This window comes from Betta splendens, chromosome 15 (assembly GCF_900634795.4).
Source record: "Betta splendens chromosome 15, fBetSpl5.4, whole genome shotgun sequence".
Classification (NCBI taxonomy): domain Eukaryota; kingdom Metazoa; phylum Chordata; class Actinopteri; order Anabantiformes; family Osphronemidae; genus Betta; species Betta splendens.
The window spans coordinates 18,049,754-18,065,950 of NC_040895.2; the positions used below are offsets into that span (position 1 = coordinate 18,049,754).

At 44.6% G+C, this 16,197-nt stretch overlaps 2 long non-coding RNA genes across 2 annotated transcripts; both read right to left on the minus strand.

The window, feature by feature from the left end:
- Nucleotides 1-855: 855 nt before the first annotated feature.
- On the minus strand, nucleotides 856-5,379 carry LOC129603037 (uncharacterized). The gene is made up of 2 exons (XR_008692583.1): nucleotides 4,960-5,379; nucleotides 856-2,668 (listed from the first exon to the last, which is right to left on the minus strand). It is a non-coding gene; the product is annotated as an uncharacterized LOC129603037 (long non-coding RNA).
- Nucleotides 5,380-7,582: 2,203 nt separating this feature from the next.
- Nucleotides 7,583-13,793, minus strand: LOC129603036 (uncharacterized). Its single transcript, XR_008692582.1, has 2 exons — nucleotides 12,962-13,793; nucleotides 7,583-12,016 (listed from the first exon to the last, which is right to left on the minus strand). It is a non-coding gene; the product is annotated as an uncharacterized LOC129603036 (long non-coding RNA).
- Nucleotides 13,794-16,197: the final 2,404 nt, after the last annotated feature.

The window sequence follows — 16,197 nt, forward strand, 5'->3', positions numbered from 1 at the left end:
TATTTTTATATATGATATATTATTATGTCCAATAATCAAATGTTATCTTTGATAATGTTAAGATAAAATGTTACAAGTGTGTGATATGAAGTCTTTTGATTTCACTTCAACATTTTCTGGATGAGCTGATCAGAAGATGGTGAAATCACTAGTGCAGCAACAATAAAATATTACGTCATAAAAAGTGACGGGTGTAGCAGGAAGATTTGAAAGTTTACTCATAGTTTTAGGTTTTGCATCAAAGTTCACTGAATATTTAACAGTTTGTCTGATTTGGCAAAGAAACAATCAGCACCAAACGAATCAAAGTGTGAAATGAAAACGGCTCGACGACGAGGGACTTGGAGTTTGCCGCTAATACCTTCCTCAGACTCAACAGAATTGGGGTTAATTTCTCCTGAGGCGAAGCACTTTGAAGCAATCCCAGCAAAATCATGGAGGTTAACAGGCCCTCATGTTTTCAACTCCAGACACAAGACATTCAGCCTCAGTCAATGTGACTTTTAGGACCATTAATATAACAAGCAGTTGAGAACAAAAATCATCTTCCAAATGAAGGACACTCCAGCAGAATTCAGCAGAGTCCTTCCTTTGGTGACTGCAGTCCTCTTCAGTAAGTGGGAGGAAAATTAACGTCACCGCATTGTTTCCCGTCAGACCATCGATGCTAAAGCAGGTGCTTCGTCTCTATTTCCAGCGCACGTAGAGTCTTTACTAGATGTAAACAGGTCTCTCTTAAAGGGTCCCCTGCTCTGCACCAGGCTCCACTGAAGATGGGGGATAGAACGTTAGGGATACGTTTAGTTCATTTAATCCAACGCTGTCATCTTAACCTGCTTTGTCCAGTCTGCTCTGAAAAATAAAAAACGAGGGCCTGAATCTAGAAAAACGTGTTGACGTGTTGGTCTGAATAACTGGACTCCGTTTAACGCAGCTTGACAACTTTCCACAGCTGAACAGTCCTGTCATAGTCCGTCCCACAAGTCCTGCGTTTTCTGAGAACAGCAAAGAAGAAACCATCTGCACTAAGTGTGCAAATGTGTCCAACGTGTTAAACTGATACAGCTTGTGTCTGCACTTTCCACATGGCTGGAGGTGTGGATGTGAATCGCTGAGCCGTATCATTTTTATCAGCATTTCCGCAGTCCAAACATGCATGGCTGCGGCGCCGGGGCACGTAGCACCATGTGTCGCCTCTCTGGACGGAGTCTGGACGAGACCGCATCTACCCAATGCAGGAGACTGTGCGTGCATGAAATCAACACATCATTCATGCAGCGCGCTGCCAGATTCGGAGTGTGATGGTTAATAAATCATTAGGTTAATTAATTAGGCATTCTATTCTGGCATGAATTTTAATCAAAGCTGACTGAAAACTGGCTGAGCTGCTTAGGAAAATCACCAGCAGGAAGACGGAGGCCTTCAAGGCTCGACTGAGACCAGCAGTCAGTAAAGTCCACCTGTTATATGTTATAAGGACTCAGCGTGACGCAGTCCTGACTGATCACTGGTCGGGGGAAGCGGGAAGTGCACCAGAACCTGCCTGGGGACAAGTAAAAGCCAGTGTTGATGAATGCTGACCTATTCCTCATAACAGGCCCCCAAACCAATTTGAAGCCCCCGGCTCAGCGCCATGATACATCAGCTTAATTTGACGTAACCAATTTAAAGTGTCATTGTGGTGGAGTGACGGATGTCGCCCACCTTGACGTGGTGGGAGAAACTGGTGAAATACACGCCTCATTTATCTGGGCTCTCCGCTGTGGCCTCGCTGCCCTTTAAGCTGCCGGAGCTCCACCCAGACCCGTCGCTGGCGGATGCAAAGGTGAGATGGTGGTCAGTTCGCTGTCCAAACGATGTTACAAACAGAGAGGGGAAAACAAATGCATCCTGGACGTCTTTAAACTGCTGCTGCAGAATGAAGCTGGATGAGCAGGTCTTCAGTTTGTCTTTGGGTTTTGGGTTCTGGCGCCAGGTTCCGCTCTGTCCTGTAAAGACAGCATCAATCTGGACCAAAGGATTCCAGGTCAGAACCGGAGCAGCTCCTAGGTTCAGTTTGAGGCCTCTTTTTTCTAGGCTGCTGTTTGGTGTTTTTTTGCTGCATGTGTCTCTATTGTAGCGGCGGTTCTGAAAGCAGCACACGAAGCCTGGTCCCTTCCTGCTTGGAGTAAACGCATCCCACCGCCACCGTGTTCAGTTCGACTCCTGCAGGGAATACTTGAGCCCTGTGGTTCAGACCTTGTTGCCTGAGGCCAAGTCTGAGGAGCCTTTGTTAATATCTGGGCTGTGAAATAACCCATGGTGATGCGTCTCTGTCTGCCTGGCAGCCTCTGGATGATGCCACCGGCTTTTTAATTTATTTCAAATTAGCATATTTACCACATCTCTGTTGCAACCTGAATGTTTCAACAGAGAAGCGGAGAAGAAAAGCAGAAAGACGTTAATTAGAATAAATTTATACCCACATAATCACAAACGCTCACCTGTATTAAGCCCAAAGTTAGTGGCCCATTAAGCATCCAGCTCCCACTCCCTATTTCTTCTCACATTTCTTTATTTGGATACTTGTAGCAGTTCCTTCACGACCATTAATCTCTTTAGTATTCACTGCAGAGTCTCATTTTGAAGGAGCGAAGACAGCAGCACAATGAATCCGCATTAAGATCATCTGTGAGTCATTCAAACCAAAACTGAGTTTAGTAAAAACTGTAATAAATACAAACCACATTGCCAGAAAACTTTTTCTCAAATGCACTAAACAATTTTATATAGTTTCCTTACATTTCTCAGCGTTTCTTATCCGAACAGAAATGCTGTCATAATAAAAAAACTGTATGTGAGTATTTACATTAAATAAAATAAAGAGGAAGACATTGTGAGTATAAAATCATCCTCCAAAGCCGAAAAACCTCAATCACTTGCCATTGATGTGTCTGGAAAAACATTATATATAATATACATTAATATACAGAATGGGCTTAAGAACCAACAAATACAACTAAAGGTGTTCTCACTGTTACCTTCATTAATCTAGTAACACTGTGGTCATATAGGTCTGACCAGATGCTGACTAAACTGCCTCCGTGTGTAAAATGAAAAAGCATCATTCCGTCCTCCCCTTCTAAATATATTTATTCTTCTCTCCTGCAGCTCTCACCAAACAGCCACTGTCAGCAGCAATTACAAATCCCCACAAAGGCTTTACCAAAGGAAAGGTGATTAATTAAAGCAATTAAGGCAATGACGGTTTCAATTAAGGCAGTTATGAGCTCAGAGTTGAAGTGTAGGAAGGGCCTCTGGGCCAAAGAGGTGGCAGAACCAGAGAATAAGACCAAATGAAAGTAATGAAATGAAGGAGGAAGGCGACCTGAGGAGAGATGTGGAGATACAGAAGGTGGGGGATTAATTACTTCTCCGCTCATCTGTTACCTTCGCCCCGCAGCTGTGATTGTGATCATTCCATCACACAATGGATTCATTCCAGTCACAGTGTTCATGTTCATCTTCATGTGTGTTTGAGTCTTTAGTACTAGTTTGTAGCCTGTGGCCTCTGAGCAGTGATTCAGCAAGTTTTTATGAGTTTTGTTTGGTTCAAGGTTTACAATCCACTCATTTATATACCACTCATAAAAACCACCAGGTCAGAGTTCTACATGGCATCGAGACAGCAGCAGCGTTTGGGCCTTCAGCCATGTTACTTGAAGGTTCCTCATAAGACTGGACGAAGACGTGCACCGCTCCGCTCCCTGTGCATTCAAATCACAAACTAAATGAAAAGCCGTCTTCACTGGCATTTAAACTCAACAGTGATGTAACTGTCTGTCCGCGGATGGAAGGATGCTGCTGCTGCAGCGATGGAACCACAACACAAAGGTTTATGGAGCCTTCGAGTCTTTCATGGGATTTAATCAAGGTTCCTCGCGTGAGGTGCGTAATCCTCCACGCGCTGTAAAGCGCTGGAGCCCAGGTTTTGTGTCTGCAGATGGATGCGCTGCTTCAGCTGAGCGAAATATAATCTACAGGCAGCTGTGAATGTCAGTTCTTGATAAGGACATCACCATTAACCTTCCGTCTGCGCGCGTCCTTGGCTGTGGGCTGCTAATTAAACAAGTTCAACTGTATAGAACCAAAAAATACACTGCGACGACATAATGTAGCTTTGGGTTTAACAGTGAAATGCAAAAGAGGAGTTTGATGGATTAGCAGCTCTCCTCCGTGCAGATCAGTACGTGGCGACACTTTGTCACAAGCCTTTTGGAGCAAAGTCAGTGGCTGAATGAGTTACACGGAATCCTCGGGTCTTTCTGTTTGGGAGTGGTGGCTTCGAGCTATTTACGCCTGCAGCATCTGCATGGGCAGGTACGCACAATGTGTAAACAGAGAACAACATCAGGAAACCTTAGAGCAGCTGCAACAACAATTAGAAGACCAGTGTTTGTGTCACACGCTCATCCATCGGTCTGTGCACACTGCACACGCATTGTACCAAGCTAACGCCCCAAGCTAATTCCCCTTAAGCTAACGCCCCAAGCTAATTCCCCTTAAGCTAACGCCCCAAGCTAATTCCCCTTAAGCTAACGCCCCTTAAGATAACGCCCAGCGCCTCATAAGGCTTCAGGATCAGGTCAGGTTACCACACGCTTGTGTTGCAGATGTGATGTGTGTCACATTCTGCAATGTAGTCAAACACACGACACGAGAGCGCCGTGGTCTTCAGAGAACTGCTACAGAGAGAAAGAAGCTAGGAGGACGTAGCTCAAACACAGGCTATGAACTGACAGGGTCACGCTATCGCTGCTAATTAGCATCACCAGGCGACAGATCCAACCGAAAACTAAAGCTTCATCTTTCCAGCCATATTAGCCGTTTCCAGAGACAACAATCACCAAACGCTAAAAGAACAATAACCATAAAAAATCCATCCATAATCCATAAATCCATACATTTTCCATCACTTACTTTTGACGACTTCTGAACCCAAACATTGTCTATTCACGTCGAGTGTGGTCTCATTCTGTCCGATAAGGTCCAGCGAGCATAATCCAAAAAAGCCTTTCGGTCCAAAAAACACGGTACATCCACAATGGTCCGAAATCTGCAAGTGTTCTGCTCCCACTCCTGAGCGAAAAATAATTTTCCTCCACTTCTTTGCTCCATAACTTGCTAGATTTGAAACAGAAACTAAAGCGGAGACTACAAGATAGAGGCCGTAAGCCTCGTTTCAGCCCAAGCAAGGCGGAAAATGCCCAAGTATGGCGTTGCCAGGGTTACCCCTAGCCAATCATGTTCAAGTTCCTGAGAACCACACTCCCCACTTCTCAGCTTCTAGCGTTAAGCCAGTAAATGCTGGATGTAAACAAGCACCACAGCCGTTTTCCTTTGCGCCCTCCCTGGTGTCTGTACAGTAGATTGATGCACAACAGAGTTGTGACCTATTAGGGCAGGAGTGTCAAACTGCAGTCCTGGAATGAAATAGGTCCCATAGATTGGCTTTTAACACTATTTGATTTATTTCTTCATATATAAAAATGCACAAGGCTTCATTCTTCCTGCTATCAGCCATCAGGGAGGTATTTGCTTATATCTTTAAGGGAAAAATCCTAATTGAGGTTTTTCAAAAAGTTATCTTTTTATTGTTATTTTTTTCCTGTATAAGAGTAACACACTGTTTCTTTCTATAAAACTACTGTAGAAGGAGTTTCCTTTCCAATGACACCAAGCTTAATATTGTAGCCCTCATGATTTAGGAACTACAACCATTTTAATGTGAGTATGCCAAAACGGGCCCTAATGCTTAAAAAGGGCTTAAAAACTAGCAGGATCAAACACTGATCAGTAAGAATCAACTGCAACCATCAAGAATCAACAGTAACCATCATCGTCTGATGTCTTTACTGTCTCCTCGTCGTGTGTGTGGAAGCAGATGGTTCTGGTTCCGCTGGAGAAACGCCTCCAGGTTCTGTTGATATTTAAGGAGCTAGAAACGTGCACAAGTGGATGGCGACTCCTCTGCCGTGCTCGACTTCATCTGCACTTGCGTCATGTTGAGATGCGGACGTGCGGTTCAGATTTCCAGAACATCCAGATCCGTCTCCTCCATAATGGATGTGCAGCTGAAAGTCCTAAAAGCTGCAGATATTAGTGCTGTTTGACTGGCCTCAGAGCAGCTCAACATGCTCTAGTGTCTGCTCACACATGCAGACAACGTGAGGACACATTCAGACACACACGTGAGGACGTAGACGTGCCCACACTCTGCCCATGTGTCTGGATTCTACAGCTTCTCTGCTTTCACAGATTTTGTCCTGGTTTGCCCAGATTTTTCTTCTTCTGTCCTATAAGCAGCGATGAGGCATCACATGCTGATGTGGGAGTGAGAAGTAGCCTCTCATTACCATGGTAATGTGGAGGAAAAGCCTCAACACCAATTAAAAGCCAACGTCCTGCAATTACAGTAGATGGCAGAGAGGGGATGAAGGCAAGGGATGAGCTAAGAATAGGAGGAAGCCACGGTGGCGACAGGAGGCAGAACACACAAGGGCACGACGTTGTTTAAACAACAGGTTGGAAATAGCCTCTTAATTACGTCAAACAGCTGGCACAGGGAGGAGGTCCAGGTAAATGACTGTAAGACTGTCCTGGAACGCGTGGCTGCATTCACATCTGTACCCACATCCAGCCCGAAGGCGTCATCTGTCGTTCAAGGCTTTTTAGACCGCCGCTGTGGTGGAAATTTTCCATAAAGAAGTAGATGAGAGAGAGTTGTCCTTTTTGTGCGATTTATTGAAATAATAAAGAAAATAAAAATAATGAGGAAAGCAAATAAAAAGCATGGATGTTGATCGTGCACATCAACAAACCAAAAACCAGCTGGGGAGATCAGTGCACACACCACGAAGGTGTGATGCAAAGAGCCCACGATCCTCAAGTTGCTTCTGCCTTTTAACCCCTTTCTCTGGCTCTGGTGGAATGTCTCTCTGCAGCAATGGAATTGTTTTGCGCCACCTTATCTCGCTGTGAGTGAGAATGTTTGCTTTCTCACTTCTGCATCGTCATGTCTTGTTATTCAAAGGAAGGAACACCGAGCTTCCAAGACAAGATGCATTTGCTTTAACAGCCTTGGGTCTGGTGGGGAGTCAGATAGGATGGAGCCAGAGTCCGGGTGTAAAAGACAACATATATCATAAATTATTAGTCAGTCAAATGGAGCATCAGATGTTTAGACTTGATGTACGTCAGGGCACAAGAGATTATTTGTTTGTGTAAGAATGTTCAGTATTGCACCTAACCAGCACATGACGAGTGTGTTGGATAAGAAATAGCACAAGGCAAAATTTTTCCATTACATTCCCCCCTTTTGATTACACATTAATCAAACACTAAAATAATAAATTTTTCAAAACATTGCAATTTTGTAGTAACAACCCTTACAAATGAACAGTAAGTGTATTAAGTCAAAATTCAAAAATACACCTTCACATAAAAATGCAAGTAACTTAGGGATAAAAGGTTGGGAGCTGTTTTGGTGGTAGTTAAACAAGAATAACCTCTGTATGAGCATGTGAAGAAAATAAGTCCATAATCATATTTGTACCAGATTATATTTTGTGATCAGATAGCCATCGTCAAAGTCATTACGTGAATTAGAGTTGGGGTTTTTGAACATAGTTCATTGTGTCATTTGATACGAGAGTGTTGCTGAGGTCGCACGCATGATGAGACCTTTAACCAGTGGGATAACGCAAGAACCAAACAAGAGAATCACAGCCATCTCAATTATAAAGGAAACAGCTGTGGACATGAGGACAGATTTCCATTTTCCAGACATTTCGTCTAGCCAATTTCCAAGGGAAAGAACCTATACCAGAGTTAGCTGAGATTCTGAAGGTCGTGGAGCGCCTTCGCCACAATACCATTAGAATCAGTGTTATTCAGGGTGTAAGTACAACATGCCTCTCCAAACATAACACAAACGCCTCTTTTCTCTGCTAACAACGTGTCTACGGCCATTCAATTGTAATGTAATAAAGACAATTAATGTATGATAGCCATAGGTTTCCGGTGGGGTTCTGTTTCATATATTCTTAAGATAGATTTAATGCTTTCGGATCTTTAATTGTACATTTGCGTCTAGAGCGAATAGGAGATTCAGGGATTTAACCAGAATGATGATGCGTTTTGTCTCATAACCTCTGTCATCTGTAGATGAAGGATAAAAACTAATTGTAGCAGTGAATAAGTGATTGTGAGCAAATTAAACACTAAATCAACTTCAGGATATTTAAACTCAGTGTTGTTGTTGTTGTGAATTTTCTCATTCAAAAGTAGTGTGTAAAGTTACATAGAAACATCATATGCTAAAGGCAACAATCCAAGTAACATAAAATGAAGTCTAACAAAGCATGTTTACAATTGATGTCTCGTAACAATCTGCTTCTTCCTGTTGAACAGTAGCGTTAGATTGTTTCCAACCTGTGTGTTGATGTATTGCCAGTTCGTTGGAGTCCTTCAGGTTGTGATCAGCTGATCACAGAGACACTTGGGGTTCGTTATCACCGCCAGGTTTCCTCCCAATGTCGTCTGAGTCACTGTCACTCCCGTGATGTGAAGAGTCTACACGTCGTCCAGCGTCGGCAACTCAAGGCTGCTCGTGTGTGTGTTTTCTCAGGAGCGTGTGTGTAGATGTATGGTCTGATAGTGTGATTCACCGGCGCAGCTTCAGGCGGCGCTTGGCTCACACCTTTAGCTGAACGGTCAACGCAGCCTCGCCTCAGTGCGTGTGTGAGCACAGCGAGGGTCGTTCTTCTCAATTCTTTTCGTCAGTGGTGGTTTTCTTGTGTGGTGTAGATGTAGATGGAGGGTCGTCTGTTGGATCCGGGACCTTCTTGCAGTGGAGTGGATCCAAGTCGCTCTCTCTGCGATCTTTACAGCCGTGTGGGTCGTCAGAAGGACCTGGAAGTGGCCTCGCCACCGTTTGGAGTTCCAGTGCTTCCTCCTGAACTCCTTAACGATCACCCAGTGCCCTGGTTGGATGGTGTAGTGGTCCTGTCGCCTGCTTTCACCTGTTGGGAAATCTGAATTATGGGGAAAAGGTGTTTGGGCGGCACGGCGTGTCATCAGGCCCAAACCAGACTCCATGGCTACAGGTGGAACCATTCGTCAGCCAGAGTCTGTGTTCCTGCGAGGTAGAAAATGTTTAAAGCACAGGGAGAGAGGAAGAAAGGAAGGAAAGGATAGAGAGAGTTGGAGAGAGGGAACAAGGATGAGGAGAGGAAACGAGGATCAGGAGAGGGAGGGGTTGTCGTCCTTCGCAGCAGCGTCTGCAGCTGCATGTCGGCAGAAACAAAGTCGTCACTGATGATGTAAAAACAGCATTAGCTGTAGGTGGCAGGACAGCGTCCAGCAAAGCAGAACCTAATCATGATGTGAGATAGGTTTGCAATTAGACTTCAAAAAAGCTTCCTATGCTTCCACAGAGCGTCTGTGGAGTCCGTGTAGATGGTAACAGACTCTCCTTCTGCTCGTTTACTAGCTTCAGTCAATGTGATCAACTCTGCAGCCTGAGCAGAGTAGTGTCTTAGCAAAGAGCCAGACTTCAAGACGGCCTCTTGATAGTAACGTTCAGCATGTTGAGTAAGGTGGTGTTGTATCTAAGCCATCGGGCTGTAGAAAGATGTGATGTTTTCCAAAAGAATCAAAGACAGTATGAGGACAAAACAACAGAAGTCGTACAACCTGATTTCTCATCCACTGTTTGAGTGAAAGGTCGCGTAGGGTCAGATCAGGAAGACCCAAGGTAGGAGCCGACTGAAGAGCAAGCATGAGGTCGGTGAACGTTGTTCAGCCTCAGACGTCCACGTGAGACAAGAAGTGGACGATGAAGACGTCTGCATCAGAACCCTGAGTGGGGCCTCAAAGACATTAAAGTTAAGAATGAAGTTCCTACAATAAGAACGAAGACCTAGAAAAGATAAGCTGTTTATACGTGCACAGTTTAGGCAGGTTTCAAATTGCTTCAACTCTGTTGGGTGAGATGGATTTGCCATCAGCTGTAATTACAATGACCCAGAAAATAACCTTTGTCTGAACAAAGTGTAATTTAGACAGGCTCTCTTTGTGGCCTGTTGCATCCAATGTTTCAGTAGCTTAGTGGTGTCTGCAGTAACACCATCTATGGCTCCTTTAAGAGGGTGGTGTTGTTTACATGGTCTGTGGTCAGATTTAGGTGTGATGACCACTGGTTCACATCCTCTGATCAAACCTACATCATGTCTGTGTGTGAGCCACAGGGAAGCAGGGCTTCCTGTAAGGCTGAGTGTTGGGTCAGAGCGTCCTCTGAAAAATCAAAATAAAAACAAAAGCATGTAGTGTGTCATTAGAATGTGGAGGTACCAAGTTCACTGTTTGCTGCACATAACAGGCAGAATAAAAATAAGTTTTCTAAAACTATGCAAAGTAGGTGAATACGTCACATGGGGTCAGAAGTCGTTCACCAGTCTCCACCCCGTTGACATCTGTTCACGAAAGGACCCACGTCCTGCATCTGTCTCCATCATGTTTTCACAGAGGGGCGTGTGGAACTGTAGAATAAACATCAAAAATCTTTTTGTTCGTTAGTAAAAGAAATCGCAAGCGCAGACCTGTGTTCATCCCAAAAGAGGGAAGTTGAGGTCAGTTTGAGTGTGTGTGTGAAATCATAAACAAGCTGTGATGCAGCCTGTGTGAGGGCCTCAGTTACAGCCCCCCCTCAGCAGCCAATGATAAGAGCACAGCTGAGCTGAAGTTAACACCAACAAAAGAGGGATTATTTAGAATGTCTGTAGATGTAACCTGCACTCCGTCTGGAGTGGAAATCAATCAAATACCTAAACTACACAAGATCTCTTCCTAAAAATTTAAACTGGGCATAAGTTTGAAAGCAAAAATGAATGTTAAGGTGTCTTTCTGTCAGATGTTGCACAAGACAGTGAAACAGTAAGTTTTTCTTTAATAGTCTGGTACGTACAGTAATTATTATTACTTCTCTCTAATAGTCGTCTTCCCTTTAATAGTCATTAATAGTCTGTTTCAGTCAGTTTCAGTCTTCCTATAGTCTGTTTTTGTTTTTTCTATAGTCTGTTTTGTTTTCTACAGTCTTCTAGTCTGGTTTTGTTTTTCTATAGTCTGGCCAGACAAACCTATATTGTGCACAAGTATTTTTAGAAACATGAAGGATTTTATTACTGAATTTGTTGCAAGTTAAAATAGTTTGAACCCATCAGACTGTAAAGTCATGCAGCAGTTGTCATTTAGCTGTTTGTCATCATTTTAAAATCACTCTGTGGGATGTTTTTTTGAGCAAAAAGCGATTCTTCATTGCGAGCAGATAAGCATGAACATGAATTTGAGCGTGTATCAGCTGTAAGCGTGTTTCTTCATTGCGTGTATGAATGTGTGTGTGTGTGTTTGCGGTACCGTCTTGTACGTCACGTGAAAAGGAACCGTCACCTTCCTCCTTCCCCAACCATCAGTCTGATGTGAGCGCCAGTGGGTGAAGCCTTTCAATGGGACAGTTGTTCCTCGATGACAGACCTTTCCTGGATCCTCAGATGCAGCTCTATTGGGCCGATCACGTCTGAAGCCTCTCCTGTTGTTTCAACCAGTGTCTGTGTCAGAGCACGTCTTCTCTGCTGTTGCTCTGTCCTTGTTTTCCTTTGCTGATTGTCATAAGCAGGTGTCTGTGTCAGACACACACGCTTGTATAACAGTTTCATGGCCTCTGAAGCTTCAGACACAGTCCTTTCATGCTGGTGCAGGGTCTGTAGTAGCTGGTTCATCTGATGAGCCCAGAACGTGATGGCTGCAGGCGTTGTGGGAGTCGCTGAGGCGTCCATGCTGTGGTCTGTGTCCTCCAGCTGCTGTGGTGTCAGAGCTTCCACCCTGTTCTGGTTGTTGGTCGGCGCTTCTTCTCCTTCGGTTCTTCTGCTGATGGTGGGAAAGGAGTCCAGATCCGGATTTACCCTCATCGCGCTCAGTTCTGCATTAGGATAGAGAGCAGAAACAATGGGAGCATTTGCTCTTGGCATGATATGTGTGTGGTGTATGTGTGTGGTGTGTGTGTGGTGTGTGTGTGTGGTGTGGCAGAGTGCAAACAATTCTTTCCCAGAGTTGTTATCTCCTTTCTTTCCGTTACTTTCATCTTTTGTTTCTTTTAGGGCTTTAGTTTTGATAGTTTTGCTTTTTCAAGTATTTTCTTTTGTCTCTAATTTTTCTTTAAGGTGCATATGTCCTTACACAAAGCGATTCTCCTTTTGAACCCATAACCAGTTTCCCCACTCATGGAAACATGAAACGCACTAATAACCATATTTACTTTTTACTTTTATAATTACTTTTAATTTTGTAATGCTGCAGTCTGGTGGTGGAGACTTAGATCGCCCCGAACCCATCTTTCAGAGTCCCGGCGGTTTTCTGCCTTAGACTTTTTTGTGTTCCGGCCGGAACCTTTTTTCGAAATTTCTCTTCCACGGACGTCTCCGTAGAAAGGGAACCGCTCAGATCAGCGACAGGGTTCTCGGAAGTGGTCCCTCACCGTCAGGCCCCTCTAAGACCCGGGTCCCTCGTATCTCAAAACCACTTCCCCCTGCAAACGCGCTCCGTATTTCAGAAGCCGTCTTTATTTCCTTGTCCACACCCTTTGGACTGCGCTCAGATCTGCACACTGGTCTGTATCCTCAGTACAGACAAAACAAGCTCGGTCCCACGAGCCAACCCTTAGCAACCACCGTCTCGACCACCAGGGCAGACTTTGACCTAATTAATTTTACCCGAATATTAAATTTTTTAATTTAAAAAAATTGTTTGGTCCTAATTATTATATTTTAGATGTTTTCAGCCACATAGTCGTTTTAGAAATATTATTATCTCTTTCCTAGTTATATTTTCTTTTTGTTTTTTTCCAAATTAAAGGAATCTCTCTCACCGAGCCGAGCCAAATTAGGATTTGAGTTTGAATCTGAGTTCGTGGATCTCGTCAGAGGCGATCCAGACGGGTGAGCAGTCCTCCCAGCTCTGAATGTCTGTAGAGGTTTGGAGGCTGAGCGACCCTAGTCCTCAGGACTATCGTCCCTGGTCACACCGTCCAGACGACCTGCCGCGGGATCCTGTTCGTAGACGCCAATTTCTGTGGTGGAAATTTTCCATAAAGAAGTAGATGAGAGAGAGTTGTCCTTTTGTGCGATTTATTGAAATAATAAAGAAAATAAAAATAATGAGGAAAGCAAATAAAAAGCATGGATGTTGATCGTGCACATCAACAAACCAAAAACCAGCTGGGGAGATCAGTGCACACACCACGAAGGTGTGATGCAAAGAGCCCACGATCCTCAAGTTGCTTCTGCCTTTTAACCCCTTTCTCTGGCTCTGGTGGAATGTCTCTCTGCAGCAATGGAATTGTTTGCACCACCTTATCTCGCTGTGAGTGAGAATGTTTGCTTTCTCACTTCTGCATCGTCATGTCTTGTTATCCAAAGGAAGGAACACCGAGCTTCCAAGACAAGATGCATTTGCTTTAACAGCCTTGGGTCTGGTGGGGAGTCAGATAGGATGGAGCCAGAGTCCGGGTGTAAAAGACAAACATATATCATAAATTATTAGTCAGTCAAATGGAGCATCAGATGTTTAGACTTGATGTACGTCAGGGCACAAGAGATTATTTGTTTGTGTAAGAATGTTCAGTATTGCACCTAACCAGCACATGACGAGTGTGTTGGATAAGAAACAGCACAAGGCAAAATTTTTCCATTACAGCCGCTCACTCACGGTGTGGACACCAGCAGCTTGTCCGAATGGGGTCGGAACCACGACAGCAGCTTCTCCGACCGCTCAGAACCAGGACGACGCCCTGCTGCAGGCAGAAAGACGTGGAGCTGCTGAACAACCTGTGAGACCAGATTCACACAACAGCAGCTCAGGTACAACCTCAGTCGCCAAAGAAGTGAAGCTGATGCCGCTGCTGCACTACTGCTTCTGACAAATCCAACCAAATTGTTTGGCGCAACAAAATGATGCCTGGAGCGAAGACCAGCGTGGTTAAGATCCAGCCTCAGAAACACGAAAAACATGTAGCATCAGGAAAATAAGCATCTTTGCTGTCTGGAACATTTTCTGGAACAAATGAAGCAAAATACCACAATTTTGGTTAAAAGCACAGGAAAACGCCTCTCATAATATTTAAGACACTGCAACATTTTTATCATGTACTGTGTCACTGAATTTATAAAACAGGAAATGTTTAAGGAATAGAGAAGCTGAAGCTGAGGAATCCAAAAGTTGAGCGGACTGAGCTGCAGCCTGGACTCATGCAGCTCATTCTTATTAGATATTCCATCATGACTTTACTGGCTTTCACTGGTTTTCTGGCCTGTCACTTTTTTATATTTCATTTCAGGCTGAAGTAAGAATGTTGTTAGGAGAGAAACGGACTTAATTCATGCCGTACTGATCAAATCTGACAAAGTGTTGCTGCCACACAGTCATAATCTTTCATAACCGCAGCCTTGAGACATTTACGTAAAGTTTGAACTGTATGGAAACACAAAAAGTCATTTGTGGGCTTGTCAGCTGTGACAGTGGAGCAGACGGAACAGAACGCTGTGGATTGTGAAATGCCCACATTACCCACGCTTTATGCAGCTGCAGGTTTCGGTCGGCTCGGTACCGGAGCTTAGTGCACCCAGTCGCACGTGTCTGCACATGTACACGTCCACGCAGACGCCGCTTCCACTGGTGCGTTTCCCTTCAGATAGCTTAATTCCGGCCGTAAATTCAAAAAGCAGCCAGGAACCATTAAAGGCAAAGCACTGGTGCTGAAAACACACATTAGGGCTTAGAGCTCAGAGAAAATTGACTCATAATCAAGACGCTGTTAATCCATTGTGAACAGTCAAGAGTCGGTGTTCTTATCTGCAGCAGCCGCTTCGGGGGAGCGGACGTACGAACACTTTAAAGCGTACGACCGGACAAAGCAGAGCGCGTGACCTTTTCAAGCCCAGCTCGGAATCTGACGGATATCACACCTGGAAAAACATCCAGGTCGGCTACTGTGTCTTCATCATCCAGTTGGTTTCTTTGCCTAATCTGGTCATGCAGATCCTCTCCACATTGATCTCCCGGCCGTTCGGAACTCTGTCTCTTCTCCTCTTCATTTGTTTCCTCACTATTACCCATCAGCTCCTCTCAGCCTCCCTATTGCCTGCCCATTACTTCCTGTATTGCTCTCCGTCTGCCCGCTGACTGACAGTGCCGACGTGCCGGGGTAAATTGGGATGTAGCCGCAGTGACAGGCCCTTTGTATTGATTTGTTCATCTTCATCATCCATCACAGTGTCCACACGGAGCTGGAACACGCGCGCACACGAACGCACGGCGCCTGCAGCAGGAGGAAACCTGTCCAGGTCCCCGGCCCGGCAAACTAATCACATTACCTTGATGGAGTGGACCAGTGAAGCACACAAGGCTGCAGCGCTGGAGAGAAACACGGAGGATGCCTTATGTTTCTGTCACCACTTGGGCTCACGCTGAAACAATAAATAAGATGAAGAGGCAAAACGCAGATTCGATGACGTGAGCGCTCGGCTCTTTACTGTGGGTTGTGTTATTGTTAGAGCCGTCGTTGCAGGCGCTGCACTTAAACTCCATCAGTGTTACTTCTACACAACAATGTGCACAAAAGAGCTGGGGTTCTGCAGAGGTTCTGACAGATCGTCCAGTTTGGACATTGGCCAGTTGATCATTTACATCCACCAAGTTTGGTTTTATTCATTTAATCACAGCTCATTAAAGTCAGCTCTGTGTTGCTGAGACCTTCAACCGTTGTGCTAACAAGCTCTTGCTGTAGGGATGTAACTGCTCCCTTGTTTGCTCGTGTTCCTTCCCAGTGAACTTGGAACATGGCCTTTCTGCACACGTCTGTGGTACAGTTTGATCTTTTTACACGTGTTCATGCTTCAGCTGACACCCTCAGGGACGCATGAGAACCAGCAAACCAGGTCGGAGTTCATTGCCTACTGTAAAAACAAGCTGGTTGAAAAGTCGAAAAAGAAAAGTACAGCTAATGATAATAATTCTAATAAATCAAGACAGACTAATTAGATTAGGATGAATATGTTAAACCTTCTAAAGCATCTAATGACAAGTGATACTGGCTTTCCATATCAT